This window comes from Cervus elaphus, chromosome X, assembly GCF_910594005.1.
Source record: "Cervus elaphus chromosome X, mCerEla1.1, whole genome shotgun sequence".
In the NCBI taxonomy this organism is placed as follows: domain Eukaryota; kingdom Metazoa; phylum Chordata; class Mammalia; order Artiodactyla; family Cervidae; genus Cervus; species Cervus elaphus.
In genome coordinates this window covers 122263419-122283884 of record NC_057848.1, presented here as the reverse complement: position 1 = coordinate 122283884, position 20466 = coordinate 122263419, and the positions used below count along the sequence as shown (strand labels likewise).

General features: G+C 45.4%; 1 long non-coding RNA gene across 1 annotated transcript in view; it reads left to right on the top strand.

The window, feature by feature from the left end:
• Positions 1 to 7302, top strand: part of LOC122689036 — a 574758-nt gene extending 567456 nt beyond the window's left edge. The window contains exon 4 of the long non-coding RNA XR_006339691.1: positions 6802 to 7302. This is a non-coding gene — a long non-coding RNA (uncharacterized LOC122689036). The remainder of the gene's footprint in view (positions 1 to 6801) is intronic.
• Positions 7303 to 20466: the final 13164 nt, after the last annotated feature.

The following is a 20466-nucleotide window of genomic DNA, read 5'->3' as shown; positions in this document are numbered from 1 at the left end:
TCAGAGAGCCCTTTGTGAAAACTTTGAACAAAGCCATTGACACTGAAAATTACAATAAAATAATATAAGCTGATATATTGAATAATGGTGGAGAGAGTGAGCTCCCTTGTCCCTCTTCTGATCCTAGAGGAAATGTAGTATTTAAATAGAACTTTATTATGACACTGAGTTTCGACTTGAAAATGTTTACGTGACGTGGAAATGAAAGTTGCTCAGTCCTGTCAGATTCTTTAAGACCCCTTGGACAATAGAAGGGGAAAGACTAGAGCTCTCTTAAAGAAAATTAAAGATACCAAGGGAACATTTCATGCAAAGATGGACTTGATAAAGGACAGGAATGGTAGGGCCCTAACAGAAGCAGAAGATGTTAAGAAGAGGTGGCAGGACTACACAGAAGAACTGTACAAAAAAGATCTTCACGATCTAGATAATCATGACGGTGTGATCACTCACCTAGAGCCAGACATCCTGGAATGTGAAGTCAAGTGGGCCTTAGGAAGCATCACTATGAACAAAGCTAGTGGAGGTGATGCAATGCCAGTTGAGCTATTTCAAACCCTGAAAGACGATGCTGTGAAAGTGCTGCACTCAATATGCCAGCAAATTTGGAAAACTCACCAGTGGCCACAGAGCTGGAAAAGGTCAGTTTTCATTCCAATCGCAAAGAAAGACAAGACCAAAAATGCTCAAACTACCACACAATTACACTCATCTCACACGCTAGTAAAGTGATGCTTAAAATTCTCCAAGCCATGGTTACGTGAACCGTGAACTTCTAGATGTTCAAGCTGGTTTTAGAAAAGGCAGAGGAACCAGAGATCAAATTGCCAACATCCGCTGGATATTCGAAAAAGCAAGAGCATTCCAAAAATAAAATCTCTCTCTACTTTATTGACTATGCCAAAGCCCTTGACTGTGTGGATCACAATAAACTGTGGAAAATTCTGAAAGAGATGGGAATACCAGGCCACCTTACCTGCCTCTTGAGAAACCTGTATGCAGTGCAGGAAGCAACAGTTAGAACTGGTCATGAAGAGCAGACTGCTTCCAAATAGGAAAAGGAATACGACAAGGCTGTATATTTTCACCCTGCTTATTTAACTTATAGGCAGAGTACATCATGAGAAATGCTGGGCCGGATGAAGCACAAACTGGAATCAAGATTGCCGGGAGAAATACCAATAATCTCAGATATGCAGATGACACCACCCTTATGGCAGAAAGTGAAGAAGAACTAAAGAGCCTCTTGGTGAAAGTGAAAGAGGAGAGTGAAAAAGTTGGCTTAAAGCTCACCCTTCAGAAAACTAAGATCATGGCATCTGGGCCCATCACTTCATGGCAAATAGATGGGGAAACAGTGGAAACAGTGGCCGATTTTATTTTGGGGGGGGGGTCTCGAAAATGACTGCCGTTGGTGATTGCAGCCATGCAATTAAAAGACGCTTACTCCTTGGAAGGAGACTTATGACCAAACTAGACTGCATGTTAAAAAGCAGAGACATTACATTGTCAACAAAGGTCCATCTAGTCAAGGCTATGGTTTCTCCAGTGGTCATGTATGGATGTGAGAGTTGGACTAGAAAGAAAGCTGAGCACTGAAAAATTGATGCTTTTGAACTGTGGTGTTGGAGAAGACTCTTGAGAGTCCCTTGGACTGCAAGGAGATCCAACCAGTCCCATCCTAAAGTGGATCAGTCCTGCGTGTTCACTGGAAGGACTGATGTTGTAGCTGAAACTCCAATATTTTGGCCATCTGATGCGAAGAGCTGGCTCACTGGAAAAGGCCCTGATGCTGGGAAAGATTGAGGGCAGGAGGAGAAGGGGACGACAGAGCATAAGATGGTTGGATGGCATCACCAACTCGATGGACATGGGCTTGGGTGCACTCCGGGAGTTGGTGATGGACAGGGAGGCCTGGCATGCTGCGGTTCCTGGGGTTGCAAAGAGTCAGACACGACTGAACGACTGAGCTGAACTAGACTGTGTAGGCTGCCCGGCTCCACTGCCCATGGGATTTTCCATTCAAGAACATTGGAGTGGGTTGCCATTTCCTTCTCCAGCGGATCTTCTGAACCCAGGGATTGAACCTGGGTGTCCTGCATTGCAGGCTGACTCCTTACTATCTGAGCCTCCTACAATAATAACATGACAGGGACAAGTGCCAAGCTAAGATCCTGCTGGCTCATTGATGCTGGACACCACCCAAGAAGCAGGTGGTATTACTGCCCTCATTTTTTGCCTTTGGGAACTGTAACCCACAGAAGAAGGGTCAGCTGTCCTGGTTCTCCGGGTTCCTCCAAGAGTGTCCCTCCGTCCAGGTCTCGATTCTGTCAGATTGTAGTCTGCACACTGGTTTGCAGGATGCTTTCCTATCCCCAATAGGGGAAGGAAATAAAATAATGGGAATGAGGGTAAAGTCAAAGTGTAGTCGCTCAGCCCTGTCTGACTCTTTGAGACGCCCTGGACTGTAGCCCGCCAGGCTCCTCTGTCCATGGGGATTCTCCAGGCAAGAAGAGTGGAGTGGGTTGCCTTTCCCTACTCCAGCGGATCTTCCCGATCCAGGTATTGACCCTGGGTCTCACAGGGATTGAACTGAGGTCTCCCGCATTGCTGGCAGATTCTTTACCATTGGAGCCGCCAGGGAAGCCCAAATGAATGTAAAATAGCCTGAAACTTTAAAAAATGTATAATAACATGGTTATTACAATAAGATGCTAAATGAAAACGGAGAGGACCACATAGAAAACGATTCATCCACTGTATCAGTATTGTGACACAACGCAATGATAAAGTAAAGCACCTGGGACAAATCAGGTACTTTTCATTGGGTCTACAGATGCATATTGAGAACAGACTGCTGGTCATTTCTTGGTTGATACTGCAAATCTGGTGTGAGGAAAACACAGCAAAAGATATAGCACCTGTCCTTAAACAGTTCTATTATATTTTCCCTTCAGGTAGGGGAATCAGAGATGAGAAATTTAGCTCTGGGGACTAGCTGACAACACAGACTGACAGACAGCAGAATTCATGTTCACTTCTGAAGACTCTCACGGGCACTTGCTGGCTACACAACATTGGGCTCTGAGTGTGGGGAGGAAAAGAAGTTTTCCTCAGTCCCATCTCCTGCAATGAAAAGACTCTCAAGAGTCTTCTCCAACACCACAGTTGAAAAGCATCAATACTTTGGCGCTCAGCTTTCTTTATCATGTCTGTACATGACTACTGGGAAAACCGTAGCTTTGACTTGACAGGCCTTTGTTGGCAAAACAATGCCTCTGCTTTTTAATATGCTTTCTAGGTTGGTCATAACTTTTCTCCCAGTAGACTTTAAGGGAATTGTATTACCCAGCATAACGGGGTTGTGGGCGGGGGGCAGTTTCTTCATGCAATCAGTTGAAAAGCTTAAGAGCATGGACGGAAGCTTCCTGTGCATGAAACAGGTTAGCCTCAAGAATACAGCCTGAGGAACTTTGCATGAGGCTCAAAGTTGCTGGCCTGTTCTGCAGATTTGGGCCTCTAGACTGCAACCTGGATTTCCAGCCAGCTGACTGATATCTAAGGATATCAGAACTGTCAGCACCCACGAGCCCATGATCCAATTCCCTAAAATAAGTCTCTCTCTATTGGCTGTGTTTCTCTGGAGAAGCCTGACTAATACACCCCCAATAGGGCACATCTTTCTCAATCCAATCCAAAGACTTTGACTGAGTCACTGTATCATCCCACACCAGATGCTGTGCATTAAAGAAGCTGATAGATAGAGGATACAGCCATTGGAGGGCCTTCCACCTGGCAGGTCATGGGTGCTAGGTGTTTTATATCTGTTATCTCCACTAGGTCTCCCAATAAACCTCACCAACAGGTAGAGTTATTGCCATTTTACAGATAAGGAATTTGAGGCTGAAGGAGAGTGACTGGGCTGGTAGGGCCTGCACTGGAACCCAGCTTGAGTGTAAACTGTGAACTGTGGGATGGAGGGAGGTGACATGGGGAGAGGAGTTTGGGCACAGGTCGCAGAGAGTTTCTATGCCAGAGGGGAGCAGGGAAACATCACACCCTTGTTATCAGTCCTGGGCATCCCCTTGCCATAGGAGCAGCCCCAATCCATCTGAAGCGAAAATTACCAGGAACAGCATCATGCACGCAAAAGAAGTCCGTGAGTGGTTTCCAGGTGGGAGAGGTGTAACAGAGAAGCCAGCCTCCTGGTGAGGGTTCATCTAGCTGTGAGGGAAAAGCTCGAGGACTGTGGCTGGAAGGAAGGAGCCTCTAGGGCTGGACACAGATGTCTAATGTGACCCTGAAGTGCTTTGTGAAGCTTGAAGGTAAGGCCTGACCTGTAATCTGCCCTGTGGCAACTCAGTAGTTGTTACACCAGGGAAGGTGCCAGCACATCTCTAATAACCCCATTCCATACTCACAAAAACAGCCTGCACAGATCAGGTCTTTATTCAGAATTATTCACCCATTTTCAGGTGAGGCTAGTATCGCACAGTGAGCCAATTTAATTTCTTAAGATGTGATGACAGCAAGTGGGAGAACTGGGTGCAAGGAAGGTTGTGAAGAATCAGAGGTAGTGTCCATACCCACACACTGTATTGTTTCCTCATAAAAGGGAGAAAAGGAAGAAAAGAAAAGGAGAAAATGAGGGAAAAAGAATAAAAGGAGACCCATGATGCTTACTGTATTGCAGCATCTACCCTGGACTGTGAGTAAAGGGAAAACTTCTCAAAGATGCTAATCAGAAAGGTAACTGACAATCACACAACATGGGGTCAGGAGACAGGACAGGCTCAGGCACAGTGTACATGTACACGGAGAGCAGTGAGAGGAGAAACGAGGGCACGGGGGAGGGCAAGGCGCAGAAGTAGCTATGGGAGCAAGAGGAAGACGAGGAGAGCAGAGTTGACAGAGCTCCTGTGGGCTTGCCCAAGGACGCTGATCAGCACCTTCAAACCGTCCATCTTGCGGATGGCAGCCTGAGTGGAAGTTCCACCTCTCACCCGTGAAATAAAGTAGCCCGGCTCTCCGAACTGGATTCATCCCACAAGTATCCCCCCAGCGCCCACCTGGTCATCAATGCCCTCAGCACAGTGCTGAAAGCAGCCATAGCCTAGGACAGAACTCAGTCTCAGGAGGTAAAGGACTGTCCGAGATATAGAATAAAGGGGAAGCCAAGTGGGAAGAGACGGACACTAGACACTCCTGTCCGAGTGGGGATAGAAGACAGGATGTCCCACACCCGCTCGAAGGAACAGAAATGTGAGCCTAGAATTTTCAGGGTTCACTCACTGGCAATTCAGTTGAGAAACAGCTGCTATGATGGTGATGCAGTAGGAAGGGGAAAGGCGAGTGTTGCTCTGCTACAATAAGGTTCTGGACAATGTGGGAATAAAAGACAGGAACAGCCCTGGACCTATGTAAACTGAGCCGAGAGGTTTGCTCTAGCCACTGTCTCCTGTGTGCTGTTTGCAGCAAACAAATCGACAGCGTATCAACAGCGGCACTGCTCTGTGTACCTCACCTTGCCATCACTCATAAGATGGTGATCGTGTTCTGAGCACCCGTGGGTCCCAGACTCCCAGACAGGTGCTTTCCAGACTTTGTGAGGACAGGAATGTTTCATGCAGCAAAAGGGTCCTCAAGGAGCTCACCGTGGGGTGGGCAGGGAGCCAGACTGAAGAGCATGGTGAAACAAGTGTGATGAGAGCCTTGGCCTCAGGAGCCAGCAGAGGCCGGGATCAGAGGGTCAGGAATGGGCTTACCTGGGGGTGGCATAGCATATAATATTGTCCACATTTGCAGACATGGGAACCGAGGATCAGAGAGGGTCAGCATCTTACTCAAGGTCACACTGCTTGGTAGTGGTGCTGACCATTTCTCACCTGTGTGGGTGAAAATGTGCAGGTTTCTGCACTATTCATTATACCACTCTCTCTCTCTCTCAATGTTGTCACCTGTTTTAGCTCACAATCACCACGTTACACATTCCCTTGGCTCTATGTCCTCACTTATTAGATAAATAATCTGCTGAGCAAAGTATAGATTTCCTGTTAGCACATCCAGTCTGTCCACTTTATAAACAAAATTTCCTTGCAGGGCACATTGGCCCCACCCATTCTGATGGTTTACACTGAGTCTGTATTGCACCCATATGCAGGTAAAGAAAATGGATCACTGGGATCTGTAGTTTTACTTACCTATTTCACAGAATCTCAAGCATAATTTGAAATGTAGCCAATATTCAATTAAAAACAGTAGAACAACCTCTTTCCTAAAATGACCACTCATGAAAGAGTTCATTCAATATCAGTACTTTCTAGACAGGAGACTAAACCCCTGGCAAAGGGAGTTGTGGAAATTCATTTCCTTAAGATATGGAAATCCTTTTTTAAAAAATACATTTTCACTATTGCTCGTTCACTGAGAGACTTAAGCAAGCAAAGCCACTTCACTTTTCTGTTTGTGACAAAACAAACAAGCAAAGCAACCCTAACACACAGGTGCATAGACTTATGTAATACATCCAATAAAGGTATGTCAAATATAAGGCAATTGTATTGGACATACAGGGGCTTCCCTTGTGGCTCAGTGGTAAAGAATTCACCTGCTAATGCAGGAGACTGGGGTTTGATCCCTGGGTCATGAAGATCCCATGGGAAATCCCATGGACAGAGAAACCTGGTGGGTACAGTCCATGGGATCACAAAAGAATGGGACACGACTTGGGGACTAATCAACAACAATCGAAATACAAATGGAAACCCCTCACTAATCATATATCCAAATTTCTGACCACAGCAGAGGTCTACTGTCCAGGATCAGCTGTACTCCAGGAAACCAGACAACCAAAGATACCTTCCTTTTTAAATTACTATACACTGCCACTGGACGATTCAGGAGATAAAAGTTTTCAAACACATTGCACACCAAGGCAGGACTCAAGGAGACTATTAAAAGGATGTACTTATGCCTATGTCACATCAAGATCTAACTCACACACTCTTGAGAAAGAACACCTGTGATGATTTCAATATGGGAAACATTTCCCCTGAAAGTACTTCATTATTTTGTCTCACTTTGTGACGTGGGACAGGAGGCATGGAGGAAGGTGATGCCAAGGAAAGAGCCTACTTCTGAACCTGGTGAACACCGATTTGAGCCCAGTTATCCTGTTCATCGACTGATGTCCACAGGATGTTTCGATATTGTTTTAAAAATGCCAATCGGCAAGGAGAGAAAGAGAAATACGTCACATATAGACTGTCCATTCTGTTCATGGGGTTCTCAAGTACGTCAAGGCTGTATATTGTCATCCTGCTTATTTAACTTACATGCAGAGTACCTCATGCGAAATGCTGGGCCAGATGAAGCACAAGCTGGATTCAAGATTAATGGGAGAAATATCAATAACTCCCGATATGCAGATGACACCACCCTTGTGGCAGAAAGCGAACAACTAAAGAGCCTCTTGATGAAAGTGAAAGAGGAGAGTGAAAAAGTTGGCTTAAAACAACATTCAGAAAACTAGGATCACGGCATCCGGACCCATCACTTCATGGCAAATAGACGGGGAAACAATGGAAACAGTGAGAGACTTTATTTTTTGGACTTCAAAATCACTGCAGATGGTGACTGCAGCCATGAAATTAAAAGACGATTTCTCCTCAAAAGAAAAGCTATGACAAACTTAGACCACTTTTAAAAAGCAGAGACATTACTTTACCAACAAAGGTCCATCTAGTCAAAGCTTTGGTTTTTCCAGTAGTCATGTATGGATGTGAGAGGTGGACTATAAAGAAAGCTGAGTGTGGAAGAACTGATGCTTTTGAACTGTGGTGTTGGAGAAGACTCTAGAGAGCCACTTGGACTTCAGGGAGATCCAACCAGTCCATTCTAGAACAAATCAGTCCTGAATATTCATTGGAAGGACTGATGCTGAAGCTGAAACTCCAATACTTTGGCCACCTGATGAGAAGAACCGGCTCATTGGAAAAGTCCCTGATGCTGGGAAAGACTGAAGGTGGGAGGAGAAGGGGACAACAGAGGGTGAGATGGATGGATGGCAGCACCTACTCAATGGACATGAGTTTGAGTAGGATCCCTGAGTTGGTGATGGTCAGGGCAGCCTGGTGTGCTGCAGTCCATGGGGTCGAACAGTCGGACACGACTGAGTGACTGAACTAACTGAAGACTGTCCAACCGCCATCTGATACTGAAGAGGTGGGGCATCTGCAGAAAATAACTGTCCTGAGAGAACACGGATCCCACTTGGCTAAAGAGGATTCTGGTCCTGTGACACGAAAGCACACCTAGTGGGTCCTAGAGAGATCGATGTCTCCCTCTGCGTCTGTCCCTCTCTCTACCCCTGGCTCTCACACCTTCTTTCTCAGGATCAGGTTCTCAAAAGCAGGACGCCAATGCAGTGGCTCCCATCCTCAGCCCATGCGAGAAGCTGGGAGTGGGCGGGGCTCGGCCTCCCATCCTTCGTGCTTGTGGAATAGAATGGTAAAGACCACCGAGAGGAGTCCTCCAGCGTCCTATAGAGCCTACCCGGCCTTCAGCGGAGAGGAGTCTGCGGGCCTGGTCTTAACGTCACAAAGATGGGACATTTACCCCTCCCCTCCTTATAGAAGGACCTTCCTGCGTATTCCCTGCGTTGTAGTGGATTGAGAGGGAGCCTGGAATGGCCTGAAGCAAAGTAGGTTCCTCCCCGGGGACGGCGGCAGTAGGGCGGGGGTGATTCGGAGAAGAGGAGTTAGTGCCCGGCCCTCTCCACCGCTTGCCCAGAGCGCATCTCCCAGCAGCTTGGAGGCTAGGAGGGACCATCGCTGCCAGAGTCGCAGGAAGAGTTTCCTTCCACACAGACGACAGCTGGTGATGGTCGGCTCTTGGGGTTGGAAGGCGGGGGCTTCTCCCTGATTGCCTGGTAATTTGTGTTGTCGCCTGTCAACGTGAGGAGCAGCTCCTGTTAGTTGAATGTTTTTCTCCCAATTGTTACTAGTAACACCCTAGGAAAGAGTAAAAGCAAACTAATAGAGACACTGACTGTATTTCTACCGATTGCAATTGGGAGATCACCACAGACCTGATGATCAGACTGTCAGCAAGGTGGTTTTGCATTGTACTTCATTCCACAGAGAGTAGTAGAGAAGTTCCCGTGGGGACCTTTGCAGGTGGGAAAACATTTAGGGGGAATCTCGTCGACAAAAGAGGAAATGATGATCTTTGTGACTAACTGGTTTCAGGAGAACTGACTTTTAATCTCCGTTCCTAGTCATGAGACAGAAAACAAGGATTTGGATGGTCTGTGTCTGCCCTTTAATGACAAGGAGGAGGGGCTGTACTTGACCTGGTAGTAGGTAAACCCAGGAGTCACTGGATACTTTGGACAAGTCTTACCGAAGTCCAACGGGGAAGGGTGGCGCTTTGCATTAAGTCATTTTGGGGACACGAAAGTCTGCAGAGATTTCTTCTCTGTGGCTTGGATTAACAGTTCAGGCGAAGTTGAACTTTGTCAGCACGGTAAATATGAGCATCTTTCATGACAGTCCCAGTAGATAAGTATAAAAGCAGAGAGGTTTGAACAGCCCCCACCTTTTAAAATTGGATTATAATTGCTTTAAATATAAGTTTTGCTGTAGGACAAGGGTGAATCAGCTATAAGTATATACATATATCCCCTCCCTCTTGAACCTCTCTTCCACCCCCCAACCCCACCCCTCTAGGTCATTACAGAGTACCAAACTAAGCTTCCTGTGCTATACAGAAGCTTGCCACTAGCTATCTATTTCACACATGGGAATCTGTATATTTCAGTGCCACTCTCTCAATTCAATCCATCCTCTCCTTGCCTGCTCTGTCCATAGTTCTCTTGTCCATGTCTGAGACTCTCATCTTGCTCTGCAGATAGGTTCATCAGTACCGTTTTTCTAAATTTCATATATATGTGTTGATGTATGATTTTTTTCCTCTTTCTGATTTATTTCACCCTGTATAACAGGCTCTATTTCATCCAATTCACTAGAAATGACTCAAATTCATTCCCTTTTATAACTGATTAATATTCCATTGTATACATGTGCCACAACATCTTTATCCATTCATTGACAGACATCTGCATTTCTTCCATATAGTGGATATAGTAGACAGTGGTGCAAGGAACATTTGGGTACATGTGTCTTTCTGAATTATAGTTTTCTCAGGGCGTATGCCCAATAGTCTGATTTCTGGGTCATATGGTAGTTTTATGGGCTTCCCTGGTAGCTCAGCTGGTATCCAATACATGTGCAGTGTGGGAGAACCCAGTTCAAATCCTCGGTCGGGAAGATCCACTGGAGAAGGGACAGGCTAGCCACTCAAGTATTTATGGGCTTCCCTGGTGGCTCAGACAATAACAGATCTGCCTGCAATGCAGGAGACCGGTTTTGATCCCTGGGTTGGGAAGATCCCCTGGAGAAGGGCATGACAACCCACCTCGGTATTCTTGCCTGGGGAATCCCCATGGGCAGAGTAGCCTGGTGGGCCACTGTCCATGGGGTTGCAAAGAGTCGGACACAACTGAGCAAGTAAGCACGGCAGAGCACGTGGTGGTTTTATTCCCAGTTTTTAGAGACATCTCCACACTGGTCTCCATAGTGGCTGTATCAGTTTTCATTCTCACAAACAGTATAGGAGGATTCCCGTTTCTCCACATCCACTCCAGCATCGTGTGTAGACCTCTGATGCTGACCATTGTGACCGCTGTGACAAGGTACCTACTTGTGGTTCTGATTTGCATTTCTCTCCTGAATAGCGAGGTTGAGCATCTTTTCATGTCTTTGTTGACAGGTTCCGTTTTGACTCTGGAAGTAATTGACACCTGAACATCACTCTATAGTTCTCAAAAGTTTGTTGTTGTTGTTGTTGTTTTTGGTAATCTAAATGCAGGCAGCAAAAAGGAGTCATTATCACAGAATAGGATCATCGTCTTCAATTGAGGAAACTGAGTCACAGAGAGTGTCAGTAACTTGCCCAAGGTTGCAGAAGGAATAAGTGGTGGGACCTTGATTCCAATCTAGGTTATCTGTGGCTTCATCAGTTCCCAGCTCGGCACCACACAGTGATGGTTTCCAGATCCACACATCAGGCTCAGCACTCTCTTCCTGACTACAGACTTACCTAGTCAACTGACAGGTCTGCATGGAGACTGCACTCATCAGGTGCTAGGCACCTTCTGGGACACTGGAGATGCCTTCATAGGGAAGAGAAGTGTAAGACACAGTGGGTCCCACAGGCCTCTACCCACCCCCTGGAGGGAGTGAGGAGCTACAGGAGGAAGACTGGAGGTTCTAAAGGGGGCTGTTTCTCTGAGAGACAGGTTGATGGACTGCCGATCTGCATGCATGTGACAAGAAACACTTTTCCTTGGAGTTTATTATTTTTTACGGTTGACAATACATACCACATGATGAAAATACACAAAGCAGATATGTAAAACCAAGCAGATATATGGATAAGTAGATACATTCCCATTTTACTGACAATACCTGACAAGAAGACAGCACTTCTTTGTAAAAGGGGAACATTCTCCTAGACTAAAGCAATGAAATAGGAAATGAGTCTTTTTCTTAATTATCAGTCTCATTCTCCCTATCACAGATGAGGCATCATGGGCACAGAGAAGTTAGGTCAGCTCCCCCAAGTTGTTCTGATAGTACGTGTTTGAGTCCCACAGGCAAGGAATATTCAACATGTCTAAACTGCGCCCATCTCCCCGACTCCCCACACAGCTGCACCTCCTTTACTGTTACCTGACTCAGTGCAAGGCAGCTTTCTCCCCAGCTGCTTAGGCCAGAGATGCTGAAAGCCATCCTTGCCTGCTGCCTCTCTCTCACCACACTCTCAGTCATCAAGCCTCACCTCTCTGCCCCCTCAGTCTAAGTAAGATTCTGTTCCTTCTCTCCGTCAGCACAGTGAGTTCCCTAGGCCAGGTCACCCTCGTCTCTCTCCTTGATAAGCACCAGCAATCCTGATGCTTTCCAACACATGGTCTGTCCTGCTGCCTGAGGAAGGGAAGCTTTCTTCAGTGCAATCTGGGCATACCACCCCTGTTCAAAACTCTGCAGGGCTGCCTGCTGCTCTTAGGATACTGTCCAGCCTCCTGGACTAGGCGCAGCAGGTCTGGTCTGCCCCCAAATGCCTGATCTTCACCAGACCCCCTGCTTCTGCTCCATGTCCTACTTGATATTCCAGCCACACAGACCCCTCTGGTCATCAGCTGGCCAGTGTGCTCACTTGTACTCCCGAGGCCACCCCCCGCCCCGTCTCGCCCCCTCCCCACCCACCGATTTCACAATTCGAATACAGGCCGACATGCATTTTAGCAGCTTCATAAGCGGCCATGGAGAAACCCGACAGCACAGAGACCTCACAGCCTGGACACAGAAGTCGCAATCACAGCTCACACCATAGGACACGGTCTCACCAACAGCACAGAGCACTGGTATGGTGAACGCATACAGCTCTGTCACGATGTTTCATGCAGCCACCACAAAGAGACCTCAGACCATGGTACCCCGCATCCTCCAAACTCCAAAGTTCATAGCCCAAGACATAGTAAACCCCTCAAGGTTTCAGCACCCTCAGTCCCTGTCTCACAGACTTATCTCCAGGTCAGAGATGGCACACTCAGGGTGCAGTGCCACCAAAGGGTCAGATACCTCCCATGCTTTGACAAATACACTTTGTGATGTCACAACCAAGGGTATGGACACCTAGGGTATTCACGTCCCCAAAATCCCTATGTGGATCATTCCTAGTTGTGGACTTGAAGCTCTTCTAGGGAACTGGACATAAGGAGTCCAGCCTCCTGCCTAGACCTCCCACCCTACAAATGCTGCCAAGACGCCAGTAAAGGCACACTCACTCCCCTGCCCCACTGAGGCCAGTGTGAACTGGTAAAACACCTTTGCAGGGGTCTGTGGCAGCGCTCATCAGAATTTACATTCCATCCTGCCCTCACCCTCAGCAGCATTTGCCTTCATGAAAGAGGGACATGTGTTAGTCCAACTCTGTGATGCCTCCTTGGCGTTTAGAACAGTGTCAGGCACGTGCACATAGTAGGTACTCCAGATATGTCTGTTTGGCCAAGGAAGTGTTTGATCCAGCAGTCACACTGCTATGAATGTGCCTTAAGGAGATATTCCCACATGCTCAGAGATGTGTGCACAATGACAGCAAATTTGTAAAGGAAACTCTAGTGGCCACTGATAATAAGTTACCATTTACTTAAATTCTCATTAATTTCTTTCAACTGGTTTTGTCATTTTCAATGTACAAATCTTACACCTCCTTGATTAAACCAATTCCTAAGTTCTTTTTATTCTAACTGGAATTTTCTTACTTATTAGGAGTATTCACCACTAGTATAGAAATACAGTTCAGTTTTGTATATTGAAGCTGGTGATGATTTCACGGGTGTGTACACAGCTTTTTACATGTCATACACACCACGATAAAGTGGCTTAAGAAAATAGAAATGAAAGCAAAGTAAAGGTATGCCCAAATTTAAAAAAAAACTCAGGGTGTGTGTTGGTAAAAATGGCTTACAAGAAAAACTACAAGAAGTTCTTCAGGCTGCAATAAGTGAATTCAGATGTTAATCAGAATCCATGCGAAAAAGCAAAGAGCACAGGTAAAGGTAATTATATGAACAAAAATTCTTTATGGATACATAGTTCACTCCTTTCTTCCTGTGTTTAAAAAGCAACTGTCTAAAACTATATCACATAAATTATTGTTGTGAAAGTGGTAGTAGCTCAGTCATGTCTGACTCTTGGCAACCCCATTACTGTAGCCTGCCAGGCTCCTCTGTCCATGGGATTCTCCAGGCAAGAATACTGGAATGGTTAGCCATTCCCTTCTCCAGGGGAATCTTCCTGACCGAGGGACTGAACCCGGGTCTCCTGCATTGCAGGCAGATTCTTTACTGTCTGAGCCATCATAGAAGCTCAGTTGTCGTTGGGCCAATGACACATGGAATGTAATATATTCGCTGTAACAGCACAAAGGAGGTGGTTGGGAGCAAAGCTGTATTAGGTAAGGAAACAAGTCTGGATGGTGTCAAATCCATACAAACATATGCAAAGAATCAGAAATCATGACAAACAATGTGAATATAACAGAAGCTATAGATACCTGATATCCTGCCGTATATCAGCTTTTCATCACATAATGTTATATATAATACCAATAAGAGTGTATTAATGGACTTTCTCTGTATAGATTTCTTATATATGTGACAATATGAGGAAAAGAGGGAAACCAGAATAGAGTGACATGGGAGTAATGTTTCTGTATCTCATTAGAATTTGTGTAAATTTCAAGCTGATTGTGATAAAGTAAGGTGTTTACGGTGGCATACAGCTAAGGAAATAACTTAAAAGTAGTGGAAAAATCAGTCAAGAGTTCAAAATGCTACATTAGAAAATATCCATTGAATGCAAAAGAAAGCAGTAAAGTGAGGACCATAGAACAAAATGACATGAGAGAGAAATATATATTGGCAGATGGAAGACTGTATCAACATTAAATGTCAATAGATAAAACAATCCAACCAGAAGGCAGACATTGAGAGAACAGTTTAAAAAAAATCCATGTGTATGTTGTCTACAGAGGACACAGTTTAGATTCTAAGATACATAAATTACCACGTATGTGTGTGAGTGTGTTTTCCGTTGCTCAGTCGTGTTTAACTCTCTGGGGCCCCATGGACTTTAACCTGCCAGGACCCCTCTTCATGGAATTTTCCAGGCAAGAATAATGGAGCGGGTTGCTATTACCTACTCCAGGGGATCTTCCAGAGCAAGGGATCAGACCTGAGTCTCCTGCATTGGCAGATGGGTTCTTTACCACTAGCGCCACCTGGGAAGCCTTATATGACCCAGCAATTCTATTCCTAGACAACTTTCCCAAGAGAAATGAAAACATGCTCACACAAACACCTGTACTCAAATATTCCACACATGTATTCCTAATAGCCAAACCTAGAAACAATCCAACTATTCAACAACTGGTATACACATGAGAGAAAGACCAAAGAGTATACGAGTATACAAAGGAACACTACACGGTAATAATAATAAAAAATCTCAATACTTTTTTTTTAAAGGAAAAGGAAATTTTAAGTAGTTAAATACTGGTTATTGTATCCATGTAGACCATGAGCTCAAAAACATAAACATCGTATTTTGGATTTCTGCCCAGACCTGGCCAACTTCCAGGATTCCCCATGACATCTTTGTACTCTTATGACAGGACACAGAAACTTAGTCTAAACCATGTTTACAATTCCCTCTCCTTCACCTCAAGTCCAAATTCTTGCTGAGTTCTGTCCATTTTACTTCGAAAATGTCTAATGCGTCTACTTTTTCCCAATTCCAGCACATCTGCTCTAGTCCAAAGCCTCCCTCCATTTAATTGTCAACCCCCTTCTAACGGGTCTCTCACATCCACTCAGGGTGTCTGTCTCCCTCTTCCTGCCCTCTCCCTCCCTCTCTTACAGAACTGTCTATGATTTTGTAGATAAAGGCTACTCTTCTACACAAGAACTTAAAGGCATGGTCTAGCCTCTGCCCACTTTGCTACCAACATCGAAAGGAGAGCTTCCTTTTCTTGTCTCTCTTATCAGGCTTCCTTCACACCATCCAATTTCCTAAGCTTCTCCACTTAGATTGTCCCCAATTTCTGAAGCCTCCTGGTTAGAAAACTCCTCCAAGCTAGGCTTCAACAGTATGTGAACGAAGAACTTCCAGATATACTTAGGTTTCAAGGAGGCAGAGCAACCAGAGATCAAATTGCCAACATCTCTTATGTCATGGGGAAAGCAAGGGAATTCCAGAAAAACATCTACTTCTGTGTCATTGACTATGCTAAGACCGCTGACTGCGTGGATCACAACAGATACACAAAATTCTTAAACAGAGGGCAGTACGAGACTACTCGACTGGTCTCCTGAGAAACCTGTATGCGGGTCAATAAGCAACAGAACCAGAGTTGGAACAACTGACTGCTTTATAATTGGGAAAGGAGTATGACAAGGCTGTATATTGGCATGCTGCTTATTTAACTTATATGCAGAGTACATCATGCAAAATGTCAGACTGGAGTCAAGATTGCTGGGAGAAGTATCGAGAAGCTCAGATACACATATACACAGATGATTCCACTCTAATGGCAGAAAGGGAAGAGCAACTAAAGAACCTTTAGATAAGGGTGAAAGAGGAGAGTGAAAAAACTGGCTTAAAACTCAACATTTAGAAAACAAAGATCATGGCATCTGGTCCTATCACTTCATGGCAAATAGAAGGGGGGGAAGTGGAAGCAGTGACAGATTTCATTTTCTTGATCTCCAAAATCACTGCAGATGGTGATTTCAGCCACGAAATTAAAAGACACTTGCTCCTTGGTAGGAAAGCGATGACAAACCTAGATTGCACGCATTCTCAGGCACTTCAGTAGTGTCTGGCTCTTTACGACCCCATGGACCGGGGCCTGCCAGGCTCCTCTGTCCAGGGGATTGTCCGGACGAGAATACTGGAGTGGGTTGCTATGCCCTCCTCCAGGATATCTTCCTGACCCAGGGATTGAACCCATATCTCCTAAGTGTGCTGCATTACAGACAGATTCTTCACCGCTGAGCCCCTGGGGAGGCCGATGAGAAACCTAGACAACATATTAAAAAGCAGAGACATCACTTTGCTGACAAAGGTCTGTAGAGTCAAAACTATGGTTTTTCCAGTAGTGATGTACAGATGTGGGAGTTGGATCATGAAGAAGGCTGAGTGCCAAAGACTTGATGCTTTCAAATTGTGGTGCTAGAGATGAGCCTTGAGAATCCCTTGGACAGCAAGGAGAACAAACCCGCCAATCCTAAAGGAAATGAACTCTGAATATTCACTGGAAGGACTGATGCTGAAGCTGCAATACTTTGGCCACCTGGTGCAAATAGCTGACTCCTTGGGAAAGACCCTGATGCAAAAAGATCGAAGGAAAGAGGAGAAGGGGGCGACAGAGGGTGAGATGATTAGATACCATCGCCCAACACAATGGACATTAATTTGATCAAACTCAGGGAGATAGTGTAGGACAGAGGAGCCTGGCGTGCTGCAGGTCATGGGGTCGTAAATAGTCGGACACGACTGAGCGACTGAACAACCACCACCACCTCCACCTTCCCTTTGGGCTTCCCTAAGGTGCCACGGCCCCATTCTCAGTGGGGCTAAGAAGCTTTCTGTGTCTGTCAGTGGTGAAAGCTGAGACTTATCTCTTCACACACTCAGCACACCCTGCTTAGGTTTGATGTGGGTCCTTAGAATGCTCATCACTCCCTCCCAGAGCTCAGACCAGGGAGCCTTCTCACAACAGTAATGGAGCACCTAGTCTGCTACAGAAATGGGAGTTGGAGCTGTTTACCCCTCTCAATGTGTTTTCTCCCTTTACATTCACTTCCATATTTCATCCTTGAGTCACCAAATCCAACTCTGCTCATCTCCACCTGGTTACTGTAACAACCTGCACCTGCATCTCTATCAGGCGGGTGCATGTACCCCCTGCACTATGTATTTTCTTTCTCCTTTCCCTTCAGAATCTGTAGACTCCCAGACATCACCCTGAAAAGGGGCAGTGATGCAGGGGAGGTTGGGACTCTCATCCACAGCCTGGGTCAAAGCACGACTGTGTTATATATAACCTCTTTCACTCTTACAATGAACCTCATCTTCTAGCTTTCCTCCTGCTTCTTGGCCACCCCACTCACTGTGTCCCCCCCTCCCCTTAGGTCCATTCCCTGTGTGTCTCCCTTGCACTTCTTTTCTGTTTATGTGTCTGTCTGGTCCACCAGTGTGATATTCCCATCATCCACCTCACATCACTGGTCTTGTTATTGCAAGCATTGCAGATAGGTCCTGAAACATGCTAGTAATCAATGTGTGTGTACTAAATGAAGGGATATTTTTAATGACTGACAGGAAAAGCATCTCCTCCATGTAGGAGTCAGTATATAGGTGTCATATTTGTAGCACCATACATAAAGCCTTGTGTCTTGTTCCAGACACTGTAGGGGTGTGGCTCTGACTTGGTGGCCTGGTGACCTTGCATGTTCCCACGTAGGCTATGTAGGCAAGGCGGAACTGCAGACTGACTTGAATCTTGGCAGAAAATCTACTGATTGCTCTTGTAGCAAGGAGAGATAAACAGCCTGATGAACAACTACTATGAGGCCATTTCTCACCTGCCTCCTTTTCCAGCTGGAGGTGACACAAAGTTGCTACTCACCCACCTCTGGTTTCGGCTGAACATAGGGTGGTCTCCCTAGCCCCAGCTGAGAGTACACCTGTGGACTACAGAGCTGCTCAGTCCATAGGGCACAGCTGTGGGCTCCTTCCCGGCAGAGACCCACCACCTGCGGTGCCTGTTACTGAGGCCTTCCAATTCAGTGTCAAACCGTGGGACTAGGGACAAGGCAACTGACACCAGGGGCATACTGCTTCTGCACTGTCTGTCAGTTAGAATCTGAATCCATTCGGGTTCATTGTCTCCTTACTGGCCAAGCCCGTAGAAGGTGACAAACTAACAACTCATTGGTACACTGTGTGGTCCTGTAGCCCCTGCAGTGTTACTTCGGGACTGGCTGCCTGACTACGTGACAGAGTCTGGTGTTGAGTTGTGTGATGTTGCATGACCAGAATATCAGCTTATTTTCTTTCTCATCACACACAGCAAGGATCATAGTTTTCACTACATACTATGACTTAGGGTAGCCTTGTCAGTCCTCATTTACAAACCAACCTTAGAATGGATACTATGTCTGATACCAGCTGCACCGCTATTGAGTCAATATATTTATTTAGACAAAATATGTTTCTGAAGCGCGATTCATTTTAAAAGTTAGTCTTATAGTCTACTTAAAATTCAGTATCTGTATCACTTGAGAGAATTGTAGTTGTAAAGGTAAATGAAACTAAAAATTTTGAAAGTTTAAATGAAAACTGGAGTAGAATAAGCCAAATCCATTTTCAAAGGAATGCTTATTTCACGTTATCTTGTTTATTCTTCATAACGAATATTTAGTGTAAACTTGTAATTTCCATTTTTGAAATAGGGAAACGGATCCAAAGGATGTAAATACCTTTCTCATATTCACACACACTGTGTCAGAGCCAGTATCCAGACTCTTAATTATGTCACGTGCTGTGCCGAGTCGCTCAGTCGTGTCCGACTCTTTGCGACCCATGGACTGTAGCCCGTCAGGCACCTCTATCCATGGGGATTCTTCAGGCAAGAATACTGGAGTGGGTTGCTATGCCCTCCTCCAGGGGATCTTTCCAACCCAGGGATCGAACCCAGGTCTCCAACCCTGCAGGTGGATTCTTTACCATCTTTACCATTGTTACCTCCCATTTTCAGTCCTTTTGGACCTGGATTTTCACACCTCTGTAAGGGCACAACAGCTGCTATTTATATTCCCCGCTTAGTCCCTAAGCAGAGTGCATTCTGAATAGGTCGTTTGTTGCATAAATATATTTTTTGGTGCATGAGGATACAGATGCGGGCTCGGAGACGTAAGCATTTTGTTATTATGTAATAATAAGGATATAAGGGAGAAATCAGACAGCTGGAAGACTTCCCTGTACCTCTAACGGTAAAGAATCTGCCTGTGATGCAGGAGACCAGGCTTAGATCCCTGGGTTGGGAAGATCCTCTAGAGAAGGGAATGGCAATCCACTCCAGTATTCTTGCCTGGAGAATTCCATGGACAGAGAAGCCTGGCGGGCTACAGTTTGTGGGTTTGCAAAGAGTCAGACACAACTGTGTGACTAACACACACAGACACAGCACCGCTGGAGGGCGTCTGAGATCTGGTGACTATCAAGCCAATGGAGGATGTCATGGAAAAGAAAAGACGTTTGTGGCTGCTCTCTCCCTGTACCCAAAAAAACTTGGAAGGCAAGTCAGAAGTGTGTGAAAGAGACGCTGTGGCATTTGCCATGGAATTTGACAGCAGTTTTTATTCTCTGTCTCCCTAGAACCTTTATCAATGGCTTTGGCATTTCATTTCTCTATAGGACAATACAAGTATATTAAGTATTAAAAAATGTTTCTCTGTCAATGATTTCATCAGGGACCATATGAGATCTGGGTGGCACATTTTGTAAACCCATATATTCAAGAGAAGACCGAAGGCTTTTATGAATTTTTTATGTGTGGTATATATATATGTATGGGTATGTATTAACATGTAGATTACACCTACGAATATGTTATGACCAAATTTTGTTAACCCTAGAAGTGCAAGGGTGGTTTACATGTATAAGGTTACCAATGCAATTCGCCACAGTAATAGAAAAATGGAAGGAAAACAATTCTGGGATCATCACAATTGATGCATTGTAAGTGTTTGATGAACATTAATCTATATTTAAGACA